Below are 13,376 nucleotides of genomic sequence, written 5' to 3'. Positions count from 1 at the left end.
AAGATATGTACTTAGGTATTTATAAGAAACTGCCAAATACTTTTCAAAGTTCTGTGGCATTTTTGTTACCATCATTGATGTATGAGTATTTGTTCCTATTGCTCCCATCCTTGCCATACTTGTTATTATCAGTTTTTAAGGCAATTCTAAGAGGTAAGTTCTAGTAGGTCAGGTTATCTCACTGTGGTTTTACTTTACATTTCTTTAATGACTAATGATATTAGTCATTATCAGCATCTTTTCATGTGCTTCTTGGCCATCTGTATAAATTCATACAAATCAATTTTTGAAAATCAAACAATCCACTAGAAAAATGGGCAAATTATATGAACAGGCTATTTCCATCAAAGGAATTCAGAATAATCAATGTTAATAAATATCTAAAAATATGTTCAATGGTACCGTAGCCAGAGAAATGCAGGGAAATAAAATATTATTTTAGGTCCCCAGATTGGCAAAACTGTTTTTAATAAGGATTAAAAGAAATGGGAATTTGTGCACACTGCAGGTGGGAATATAAATCAGTATAACCTCTTGGAGACCTATTTGGTAATACCTAGTAAGTTGAAGACGTGTCTGTTCTATGATCCAACAGTTCCACTCATATATTCATATGGGCCCAAAGAAATATGTATAAGGATGTTTACTGCAAGATTGTAGTAAATAAAATAGAGACATTTACTAGTAATAGAGTGGATAAATAAAGTCATTTATTAATACAATTGAATGAAATGAATCAATGCATTGATCAGTATGTTGGATTTCTTAATGCTGAATAAAAGAATAGACAACTGATGGGGTACCTGGGTGGCTCAGTTGGTTGAATGGCCAACTTTGGCTCACGTCATGGCCTCACCGTTCCACAGTTCAAGCCCCATGTTGGGCTCTGTGCTGACAGATCAGAGCCTGGAGCCTGTTTCGGATTCCGTGTCTCCCTCTCTCTCTGGCCCTCCCCCACTCATACTGTGTCTCTCAACAAATAAATAAACAAACAAACATTAAGAATAGGCAAGTTGCTAAATATATACACCACATAACATTTATGTAAAAATTTATACACTCAAATAGTATATATTATTTACAGGTTCATACCTATGTAGTAAAAGTATAAAGACATGAATGGTTATGATATGCATCAGTTTCAGGATGGTGGTTTCCTATGGAGAGAAAGGAAACAGAAAAGATAGTGAGAATAAAGCTTTATCTGTACCTGGAACATTTTGCTTCTTCAAAACTATGTTATATTATTTTCAGTTTGTTTTAAGTGTTTCATAATTTAAAACTCTACTCCACCAACTCCCACCTGTGCCTCCATCTTCTCTCTGCAGAACAACCCAGAACCCAGCTCTAGGATTTATCCTTACTTCAAAATTGCTTTAGGATGCACAAAATATCCTAGTGTTGACTCTGATCTTATGCCCCAAATCTAATAACTTTGTTTCCTTATTCATATAATGTAGTTCTTCATTGAACCTTGTTTCTTGGTAACTATGGTGTCGACTGGGGATTGGAGGCTTCCCTTGTTTGGGCCATTTTTCTTTGCCAGCTGATGTCCTACTCCTGCACCCATATGGATAGAGGCCATTTTATCTGTTGATACCCTTTCTTAGTGCTTGCCAGATGTCAGCCTGGGTTGTTGAGTATCTGTTGAGCCTAGATTCCTTGATGTCTTATCTTATCAGCTTTTTGGATCTCCTCTTATACCTGGTATTGGATCTTTTGACACCTGTTGCATTCATGAACTATTCTTTGGATGTGAAGCTCAGAGCTCCCACTGGATTTCCACTCAGCTCCATTGCCTAAAACCTGTCCCAATCTAGTGGAGGAGGGTAATAGCCCAGCTAAGAGTGATGAAAATTTACAGCTCTCAGCACTTGCTAAGCTTTCGGACTTCCTTCCTAACCTGTGTCAGACTGATCAAATTAAAGACTCTTGAAATCCAGACCCTCAAAATAGAAATCCACTTATTAGAACACAGCTGTCTCTCTTTCACTCACTCCTCAGCCTAGAGATAAAGTACTTCTTGGAATATAACCATTTGTCTTAGAGATGACTGGGGCATTGTGAGTTTTTTTAAGTGTGTGCCCAAGAAGGCATGCTCCCAAGCTACCTGCCTTGTGAAATACAACATCTGTAAGCAATGCCTTTGGGTCTCCTGAATAGCTCTGCCTTTGAATGGGTTGGCCCTTCTGTTCTGTGAAGATTTCTTTCTGGCTCTACCTAGGAGAGCTTCTCCCCAAGATCCCTCTGTTTATTGTCCTCTTAGAGACTATTATGGCTCATGTCTGATTTAGCTTCTTTAGCAACTGAGCCGCACCCAACCTGAAGCCCCATTATCTTCAGATCTATGGACCCCAATTCCAGACCTCCGCTGCTATTTTGTGCTCATTCTTCAGGTAAACATATGAAAAGAGAGAGTGAAAAGATGTAGCAGAGCAGCAGAAACGTGTTTGTTGTATAACTGATGCTATTGCCAAAATCTGAGACCTACTCTTTTTCTGTGACAGCAATAAACAAGACATCGTCCCTGCCTACCTTCAAGTGGCATAGCTGTCAAACTGGTCGTAAAGAAGCAAAAAATGATAGGTGAAACAGGAGCCGGGCAGAGTCAGAGTCTAGAGAGATTTATCTTATGAAGGCTTCCTGCCAAATATTTTTTCAAGAATTCTCAGGGGGAGTCAGATCCTTAGGGATAGGAGGTGATGCCACATCCTTTAAATGGACTGAAGTTTTCTAGGGACCAGATGGCAATAGCAATCCCAGCATTATGGACCTCTGCATCATCTCTGCAGGGTAGTAGCCATGGTCTCCAAATGGCAAGCAGAGGTGAGGTGGCAGTCCCCTTCTGCTTGCATTACATTTTTTGGAGTGTTGTTGTTGTTGCTGTTGTTTCCAGTGCATCCATGAATTTAGTATGCCATGAACTGCGTATTCCTGAATAGCCTTTGTTAACACGAAGGGTAGGAGTTGAATTTGGCAAAACAAAGGAGAGGCTGATGAATTTGAGAGCTGTAGATTCTGAGAGCATTTAGGGGCTGTAGTTGTAGGTCACCCACACGACAGCTATAGTGCTGAGAAGATGATAAGGGTGCCATGCAGCTGGCTGAAAGTTTGTAGGAAGAGAAGTTATGAAGATGTTATGGAGACTAGTAACATCCCGCTAGGGGTGTCCTGGGGTCCCCTGCTGACATATGGTTTCAAGGTTATTTGGGCTTCCTCGAGAGATCCTGTCAAGAATGATCTTTTGTGGCTTAGAATTCCTCAACCTATTCTATGACCACAAACACTGACAAAGAGAATAAAGCCCAGGAAGTTCCTTAGTTAGAAAATGTAGCTCATGTACATTTGGTGTTCTGAGATAAGGGCAGATGACATTTAAAGAAACAAGTTAGATGGTGGGAAGGAGAAACAATCAGTTGGTTAGCTTGGTAGTGGGAAGAAGAGTGGAGCTGAAGAGACAGCTTTAGGTTTGGCTGGTTATTTCTGCCCGGCCAACGGTCTGGGTGGTATCTTGGGCCAGGTCCTTTAGACCCGGGAGGTAAAGAAGAGATTCTGTGTAAGGCAGGATATAAATAAGATGTCCTAATAATTTATTTTCTACGCTGAGATATTTTTGAGAAAGAAAAGCGCTAACAATAGGCAAAAACTTTGAGTGTGCCAGGATTGTATGTGATCGCACGGGGTAAAAACAGGGTATAAAGTCACCCTGAATATAAAAGCAGGGGGATCCCCAGACCAGAGCAATGTTGTTGATGCTTTGTGGAGGTAAAAGATGACCAACATGAATATATCCCAGTGGCTCCTGGCATGGGTGGAAGGGAGCCAGCCACTTGTTATTGGAACAGCCATGGAGTTGGTTTTATATTACTGAAAGGCAGGGAGCTTAGTGAGGAAATCCATTATGAAGGTGGCCCAGGGAAACTGAATGCTTGGCAGTGGGCACAAAAAGTCTTTGGCTTGCCTCTCCCAGCAGGTGTTTGTTCTTGCATATGTGTTGTATATCGTTGCATTCCATTACTTTCACTGTTTGACCCGCAGTTATCAAAAGTCATGAGTTAAGGTAAATAGAACCTTAAGCTGGCTGAAGCGAACAAACGAGCAGAGGGCAGAATTCAAGTTAATTTTCTATGACATGCACGTGATTGGAGAGAGACTTCTTTCTGAGGCCAAGTAGAGGATTTACTTGGTCTCTTCACATATTATTTGACATTTCAGGATGAGAGACAAGAGGTCCAATACACGCTAGAACAGAAGATGAAACATTGTGGTGTCACAGAACCCTATGCCCAATGGAGGTGGTGAATCAGATTGTTGAAAACAAGGAGGGGAAGCATTTGCCAGGTACTGGCAGAAGGGACTGGTATATGGATTCTGTACAGTATCTAAGAAGCAAGTGTTATTTCTGCAGAAAGAGCTATTTGCAAAATGGCATTGGTCATATTTTAATGTGGGGTTGCTATAGCAGAAAACAGCATTGACCTTATAAGTGAATAGAGCTAAAAATGCAAGCACTTCAGTGGATGCTGGTGTGGAGAGGTAATAATGATTAAGAATCAGATAGGATATGGGTGCCTGTCCGGCTCAGTTGGAAGAGCGTGAGACTCTTGATGTCAAGGTCACAAGTTTGAGCCTGACATTGGGTGTAGAGATTACTAAAAAGTAAAATTAATCAATAAATCAATAAATAAAACTTGGATAGGGTAATGTACATTTCAGCAGCTTTCAATTATAGCACTTTAATTCCTTGTTGAGAATTCTTAGAATTGCATAAAGAGTTCAGTGAACAAGAAATGCTCCTGATAATTTTAAAAGTTATTTTGAAAATGCAGGCAAATATTAAAGTTTGAATGGCACAGGGTTTGAAACCAAAATCCAATCAGCACCATGTAAAGTGCTGACTTCTGTTTCCCATAAAACAATGGCATTTCCTGAGCGCCTGGGTGGCTCAGTCGGTTGAGTGGTTGAGCGTCTCACTTCAGCTCAGGTCTTTGTGCTGATAGCTCGGAGCCTGGAGCCTCCTTCGGATTCTGTGTCTCCCTCTCTCTCTCTGCCCCTCCGCCCTCCCCACCCATGCACACTCTGTCTCTCCCTGTCTCTCAAAAATGAAAAAACGTTTAAAAAAATAGTAATAATGGCATTTCCTCAAGCCATCCACAAAATTTATCAGACTTCATTTTATTGCACACCTATTTTCATCAGGAGTTTATTCGGCAATTTCAAAATAGCTACTGAACAGCTGAAAGAGAGAGAGAAAATTATAGGCCATTAAACTGTTAAATTGGAGCTCTGCAGGAATCTTGTTACGCCCATTATACCCTGCCTATAGGCATGATGTTTCAAGATAACAAGATCTTGGTAAGAATCTTATTACAGCAACTGATAAGGATGGCAACCTGTATAATCAAATGTGAGATCAGGACACATCTTCAAAAGGAAGAATTTTAAAATCAATTTAGAGATAAGAGCAGAATACGAAAAAGAAAGAGATTGGGACTATATAAATTTGGGCGCTAAAAAGGGTATGTTAAAAATAAATTGCATAGATGCTAAGAAATTTGATACCCACTGTTTACAAAGATAACACTTTCCGTTCTAATGCAGTACTGATTATTTTCCCCTTTATACTTGAACCCAAATCCACACCCTTCCCTCTGGAAGAACCAAAGTCTAAGACATTTTTGTCTTAGTGGTTTGTCTAGCCCAAACCAGAGATAGTGGGCTACTTTGGAGTTCTTGAGCATTGGCTCTGAGTTATCCTACTCTGTCCTGCAGAAGGCTGAGGTCACAAGTTCCATTGCGGGGAAGGGGAGCCAATTTGTTCAAGGTTGATCCCAGGAAACCCAAAACAAATAGGAATCAACATTAGTATGGGGATAGACTAGACATCTCTAGCATGGTTCAATGACTTAAAACCCCAAGTAGAATAAAGCCTAGGAAGAATTTAAGGTATCTTAAAAGTCCTGCTACTTTAGGGCCTAGATTTTTATCACGTTTAATGCTTCCTGGACCATAAACAGGCATGCAATCAATATTTATGCTTCGCATGCATGAGTATTACCTACTTTTAAAGATCTAATCACATAAGGACATTTCGGCTGAATTTCGTGTGAGTTAACTAATAAATAAGGATGTTCTTATCTGCATGTTAATATTTCCTTTGAAAAGCAAAGCAGCCAAGCAACAAGGAATGATAGACCCAGGAACAACTTGTTCTAGGATCTGCTTTATCTTGTCATAAGTTTATGACACTATTCAAAGGACTTTCCTGGCCCTTTAGATACCTAATCCAGGAGAAGTTATCAAATATCTTTTTTTAAGTAGTAAGCATGTATACTGTTGGCTCACATGAAGAGGAAGTGTATTTCATCTTTGCAAAAGACATTTCTGAAAAGTTATGTATAATGTTTTTTTGCAAATTAAAGCATTTTTCCATTTACTTATACTAAGTGCATTTGAAATGTTTGATTACATTTGTGCTTCTTTGAATTGGAAACGTCAAACATAAGCTTTTTAAAAAGGTTATTTATTTAAGTAAACTTTACACCCAATGTGGGGCTCAAACTCATGACCCCAAGATCAAGTCACATACTCCTCCGACTAAACCAGCCAGGCACCCCTATAATGAAAGCTTTTTATAAAACTTTGTGCTTCTATTTTATAATTAACTCTGTTATCAACCATTTAAAATCAGTCGGGCAATGGTATCTTTAAGACTTTCTTATGAAGTAATTACATTTATGAATGATTATTTGTTTTTGAATTTCAGACAAGAACGTATTACATTTTCCTAAAAGATAGTACAGAAGTAGTATTTTATTTATTGGAAGTTGAGTCAGTAATTTAGTTATGACAATGATGACTTAAATCAGAAGACTCAAGGGCGCCTGGGTGGCTCAGCTGGTTAAGCGTCTGACTCTTGGTTTCAGCACAGGTCATGATCTCATGGTTCTTGAGTTCCAACCTGGTGCTGGGCTCTGTACTGACAGTGTGGATCCTGCTGAGGATTCTCTGCCTCTCCTTCACTCATGTGCTTGCTCTCTCTCTCTCTCTCCTCTCCAAAAATAAATAAATAATCTTAAAAAAGAAAGGAAGACTCATTTTACTCTAGTACAATATATAATAGCAGTCAACTTTATTTTGCTCATTCAGAAGTCCAATTTGGAGTGGCACTTCTAAATTATCATCTGTACTATTTGCTAATAATTATAGTCATGATTTTAGAAGTCATTGGGCATTTAATGAAGACCTACAATATATGAAGCCATTACTAGGTATTATGTTATAATGGTTCAGATTTGTTTCTGTTCTTCAAAAGATTCACTACAAAAGAATTAGGTAAGTATGTAAGTTAAAAGGCATATCAGATTGTGGTATAATATACATACTTTTAAAACAAAGGCTTGATGAGATACTTTACCTTTTTTTTTTAAAGCTTATCTGAGAGAGAGAGAGAACATGTGTGCACAGGGATGGGTCAGAGGGGTGGGTGGGCAGGGGAGAGGGGAGGGGAAGAGAGAGAGGGAGAATCCCAAGCAGGATCTCTGCTGTCAGTGCAGAGCCCAACCCACCCCAGGGCTTGATCTCACAAACCCTGAGACCATGACCTGAGCCAAAATCAGGAACTGGAGGCTTAACCAACTGAGCCAGCCAGGCACCCCAAGGTACTTTATCTTTCAAATTTGAAAGCATTTTTATATGTTTAAATGGCTGATCAAATTACAATGTCCACAGTTTTCCACTTCCAGTATGTTTTACATTGGTTTATTAACTATTAAATAATGTATGTAAATCACCCACCAAAAGAGGTGGTCTGCTCCATTATCTTTTCCTGTATTTTCCAGTGTTCTACATAATGAGTGTATATTAATTTATTACCACAAAAAAACAAAATCCAAAAACTGAGCAATGTGAAAAAAAAAGGACTTGACTTCTCTCTCTTACAAGAACTGCCAGCTGGGGCCATCACTCAGGCAGGAAACAGGAATTCGGCAAGTGGGCCAAAGGGAGACCTAAGCTTTCAAACAGGAAGCGACATGGAATCTGCTTCTGGCTGTCAGAGATTGCTAGTGTAAAGCTCCGGGGGAAAGCCGATGCCTGCCTTTGTAGTCTAAAGGTCATTAGGGGCATTAAGCTGAGAGGCTAGTTTTGTACAGGTGGAACCAGACTAACCCAGCTAATTTTAGTCTAAATGGTGGCATTTAGTGCCCCTATGTGATCTAGAACAATTCATTGGAACTTGCTGGGCCAAATTTCTTTCCTGTGCATATAATCCAAATGTCTTGGCTCCGTTAGACTATGCAAACAGATGAAAGTAACATTTCCGTTAAATAGCCAAATTACATTGGAGGAGACACTGCCAACTTGATTACTAGAAATTAGCCCACTAAAATGTCCCCTGGGGACACGTGAGACGTTTCTTGCTCCTTGGTACAATCTTAGGTGCACTTAGACAAAGCCTGTGTTCTCTGACTGGTCACACACTGCCGTGGCTCCTTAGTACTGGTCTTCCCCTCTCCACATCACCTTGTATAGGGAGCATGGGAAGGGGACACTTGTGGCCCCTCCTACACCATCCCAGGCATAGAACAAGCTTTCCATTAATTCCTCTTATAACAGGACAGATTTGGTTTATACCATTTATCAAGACTTTACTGAAGATTCCTAGTATTAAAAACTGATTAAAGGAAACAACTTAGGTGATACAAATAAACTTCATTTCACACTTCCTTAAGTGGACAGTTTCCTCTGGAGACCTGCAAAATGGGGCAGAAGTCGGGAAGCTTTTATAGACTAAAGAAAAAAGAACAGGGAAAAGGAAAAGTGGGAAATATCTGATTGGTTGGGGCCACATTGTCAACTTTGTTTGCTTGTTTTTAATTTTTTAATGTTTATTTATTTCCAAGGCAGAGAGACAGAGCATGAGTGGGGGAGGGGCAGAGAGAGAGAGGGAGACACAGAATCCAAAGCAGGCTCCACGCTCTGAGCTGTCGGCACAGAGCCCGATGCGGGGCTTGAACTCACAAAACCATGAGATCATGACCTGAGCTGAAGTCGCATGCTCAACCGACTGAGCCACCCAGGCACCCCAGCTTTGTTTGGAGTGAGAAGAAACAAATAAGCATAGAGCCTAGAGTTGGCTTGGTTTGGGGGGACTGGCTGACTGGATATACTGTGTTTTTGGTCTAGTGGAGCATTTACACAGACACAAAAGTTATTTAAGCTTTGGTTTGCTGAGGTGGCATCCTGGGTGGGAGCAGCTCCATCTTGGGCCTAGAAATTTATTTCAACACTAGCAAGAGAAGGAAAAATAGAACACAGAATAAGCTGTGAAGATACCTCCCTTCCCCCCTCCCCTTCTTTTTCCTTCCTTCCTTCCTTCCATCCTTTCAATGAATAGATAATGAGTAATGAATAACACTATGTGCCAGGCATGTGTAAGTAAAAATAGATGTGGTTCCTGCTCATGGATTCTACGGTCTAGCAGAGGAGAAAGACCAAATAATCACTCAAATCAAAATCATTCTAAGTTGCTAAATGCACTGGAGAAAAAGTAGAGTCCAGATGGGGAGGAGCTTACCTAGTCTGGGGAATTAGTACAAGAGTTCTTGAGTTCTTGAGAGTACAGCTGAATGCTGAGGGATTCTTAGGCATGCAGAGGCTAAGGGGTGGACAGAGAACACTCAGTGCTGAAGGAAGATCTCGTGGGAAGGCTCCAAAGCAGAGAGGATCTGGCCCTATTTTGAGGAAGTGGAAAAAAAAAAAAAAGACTTTCTGAGAGAGAGAAAACAACAGAAGAGAGTAAGAAAGATCATTGGTGGAATGATAAGAAGCCACTGAAGCCTTTTAAGCAGGGGGATGACACTGTCAGATCTGAGCTGCCAGAGTAGAAATGCCAGCCCTGTGGGGGAAGAGAGCACACAGTTCAAACAGCAGGCAAGAAACACAAAGCCAGGAGCGAAGTAACCGTGCTAGGAAAAGAAATATAGACTTTGTAAACTGGGTACGTTTTATCTTTTAAAGTATCAAGAAAGAATAACGAACGTCCACACAAAACTTAGACACAAATGCTCAAAGCAGCACTATTCCCAAGAGTCCCAAAGTGGACACAACCCACATGTCTATTAACTGATAAACGGAATACAATGGAATCATCATTTGGCAACAAAAAGAAATGAAGTACTTATACAGGCTACAGCATGGATGACCCTTGAAAACATTTAGCTAAGTGAATGAAGCTGACACCAATGACCACATATTGTACAATTCCATTTATACGAAGTGTCCAGAACAGGCAAAGGTAGGGACATAAAGGAGATCAGTGGTTGCTTCGGGCTGGGGAGGAGGTGGGGATCGACTGCTAATGACTGTGGAGTTTCTTTTAGCGGGGACAAAATCGTTCTAAAATTAGATTTTGGTGATGACTGCACAGCTCTGGGAATATACCGAAATATATAGAATTGTACTCGTCAAGTGGATGAATTGTATGGCATGTGGATTATATCTCAATAAAGCTGCTAAAGCAAAATAATTTTAAAAAGAATCCAGGAACTAGGGACATCTGTAGAAATGGATCTCAATCCTAAATTTCTTCTCCCTTCATGTTCGTTGTAGTCTGACTAATTGTAGCTAGCAAAAGATACCACAAAGACTGTCTTGCTAAGGGTGAGTTGGGAGGATTTATGGCTCTATTAATACATGTTAGAATGACAGAGTTGAGCCCGTTGTTCATCTAAATTAGCAGTACCACGCAGCTGGTTCGGTTAATCATTATGACTGCAAACAGCACTCAAGAGTGCTCCATTTTTTCAACATTTTCAAAGAATGGTCTTAATTTGTTAAAATAAGAACTTTTCTCTTTTTAGCATTTTTCCTTTTAAAAAAGAACCCTGTAATGTTCCTTGAAATCTTATTTTCATTAAAATTAAAGTGTTAGCCTAACTTTAAAATGTTGCCTCAGATCTCTTAAATATTTTCCATTCCTTCAGTCTTGATTAGGTACATGTGAACCATTATTTATTAAATAGTACATAGGTTCAAAATAGCTGCAGGGAATATGAGGTTGAGCAGGTGGCAATGCTTCCGTTTTCACACTCTGAGAAGGCCAAGATTTCTTAGGGAAGCATTCCTGGTATCTGTATTAATCAGTTTCATAGCTCCTCAGCTGGTGTGTGTGTGTGTGTGTGTGTGTGTGTGTGTGGTGTATGTGCACACAAATCCAATTTCATTTGTCTTGTGCTATGGACCCTCTTAGATTTTATACAAATTTATCACATTTCCCTTTCCAGCTTCCGTGTTACTGGTGCGTGCATGCCAAAGTGTAATTCAGGCTTAACCACTTTGTGTGTAGGCTAGTTAAATTGCCTTGTTTTATGTATGAGGAAGTTGAGACTCAAGAATGATAAGGAACCTTGATTTGGTTGCTTTAGCAGTTAATGAGAGGTCTTCCAGTTCAAACTTGTTCCTGATTTCTGTTTTTTTAGTGAAATACCTTCATTTTCTAGCCTTCAACTTCTATCTGTTTAAATCTGATACCCAGGAATAAATATCTACATTGAACATCACTTTATGTTTGTTTTTCTTAGATCTGGCTTTAGGAATAGACAGAAGAGGTGGTTATCTGTGTGGTATAAATGGATGAGAAAAAAAATCAAATGTGACTTTCTTTTCAGGACATTCATGTGCCCAAGTAACAAAAAATTTCCATTTATTTCTTTTACTGTCATTAAGTAGCAGTAAATGAAGATGTAGCCAGATGTTTTTAACAGAAGGCATTAAATGGCACCAATGCTCTGACCAAATGGATAATGTCAAGGTCATTGGGAACGAAGTCTTTCAGGATTGTGTCTGTCTTGGACTACAAGTCTCAATCTCCTTGCTTCCTCTGAAACCTAAAAGGTTCTGAAATCAGTTCAGATTCTAAAAGGTTCAGAACCTAAAATCAGTTCTCTGCAGGGAAGAGCTTTAAAGACAAAAGTACAGCATAGGTATCTCTTCCCTCTTTAGAATTCTCCACTGCTTTCCACTGCATTTAAATTCCCAACAATTACTTTCCTAGCTTACAAAATCTTACAGGATCTGGCACATATTTATTTACTTCTCCGACCTTATTTCTTCTTACTTTCTCATCTTTTCCCCTCAAATCCAATTTAAGGCCTTTGAATTAGCTGTTTCCTTTGCCTAGAAGGCTCTTCCCTCTGATGTTTGCCTGCCTCTTAGGCAAATCACTGCTTACCATCTCCTCCAAAGGTCGGCCCCTCAAGCAGCCACCCAATCACAATCACCGTCACATCATTTACTGTATTTTCTTTGCATTGAGCTTAAGGCAAACAAATAGTTTTTCTTTCTGCCTCCCCCCATAAGCTCCCTAGAACGTAGACTCATTTGTCTTCATCACTGCTCAGAAGACAGATGGAGTAGTGTCTAACATTTGTACTAGCTCGACAAAAACTTATTCAAGGAAGAAATAAAGTATGTATGCACCCTTTGTTCCCTGTCCCCCTCTCCCAAACAGTCCAAAACTCATAATGAGGATATACTTCAAAATGCCTTTCTCATCTATCAGGTATTTCCACCTTTTAATAGATGTCCATGAGGAGACTGTGCAACTTGACTGGACCAGCCCTTCTGATTGCAAATGTAAATAATCACACATTAGATTTTCATCTAGAGCTTGGTTTCTCCGTGACCAATGTTTTACTTCCTGATTCCGATGCCGCGTAAATTGGTAAGGGTGAGCACTAGGGCCCGGAGATCCCTTGATGCCAATTGTTGAGGTTCGGATAGGGCCGTGGGCCTGAAGCGCTGTGAGTGGTCCTCCCTAGAGATGCTGGAGAGAAGGGGCGGAGCCACCCCCAAAGGATGAGCCTTACTTGGGCCGTCAGATCTGGTGGGGCTGCCGCTTTGGGAAGAATCACGGCAATCAGAACAAAGCGAGGCTAGCCTGTGGCGAAGAAGCAGCCCAGCTGACCCCAGGGGTAAGACCAAGGGTTCGAAAGAGAGGAGTAAGGGCCTGAAACCAAACCTGCAGAGCCAGCCACAGCTTGGGTATTTTGCCAGAGGAAAGGGTTAAACCGTTTCCATGGTAACGGATCAGGAAGCGCGCAAGACGTTCGCCGCAGGTTCGTAGGTCAGCCTGGAGTTTAAAGCTCCCACGGCTGAGCGGATCCTGGCCAATAGAGCGGCCGCTTGGACGTCACGAGACGCGCGGGGCCCGCTAGCCGCCCCAGAGCACGTGGGAAGGTTTTTCCTGTTCGTTCTTTCATTTTTTAAAAGCCCACCCACTTTTGCGCGGGCTCGGTCACAGAGTTCTTCTCGCGAGAGGCGCTGCACCCTCTCGCGAGAGTGAGTGGGAGGTGTGGGGATTAGGTGGTGTTGCG

At 40.8% G+C, this 13,376-nt stretch overlaps 1 protein-coding gene and 1 long non-coding RNA gene across 3 annotated transcripts in view; one reads left to right on the top strand and one right to left on the bottom strand.

The window, feature by feature from the left end:
• Nucleotides 1-699: 699 nt before the first annotated feature.
• LOC128314165 (uncharacterized) lies at nt 700-13,334 on the bottom strand. 2 transcript variants are annotated; one of them, XR_008295676.1, is made up of 3 exons: nt 13,022-13,295; nt 9,578-9,734; nt 700-1,157 (listed from the first exon to the last, which is right to left on the bottom strand). It is a non-coding gene; the product is annotated as an uncharacterized LOC128314165 (long non-coding RNA). The 2 variants fall into 2 exon arrangements; XR_008295677.1 differs by lacking the exon at nt 700-1,157 and adding an exon at nt 8,693-9,289 and having other exon boundaries at nt 13,022-13,334.
• The window catches only part of AKAP11 (A-kinase anchoring protein 11), a 49,792-nt gene continuing 49,168 nt past the window's right edge, over nt 12,753-13,376 (top strand). Inside the window, exon 1 of the transcript XR_008295668.1 lies at nt 12,753-12,974. The gene's annotated coding sequence lies outside the window, so the exon portion shown is untranslated. The remainder of the gene's footprint in view (nt 12,975-13,376) is intronic.

Source organism: Acinonyx jubatus, chromosome A1 (assembly GCF_027475565.1).
Source record: "Acinonyx jubatus isolate Ajub_Pintada_27869175 chromosome A1, VMU_Ajub_asm_v1.0, whole genome shotgun sequence".
Lineage (NCBI taxonomy): Eukaryota > Metazoa > Chordata > Mammalia > Carnivora > Felidae > Acinonyx > Acinonyx jubatus.
The sequence above is the reverse complement of the archived record's forward strand: the minus strand, read 5'-3'. Positions and strand labels throughout refer to the sequence as shown.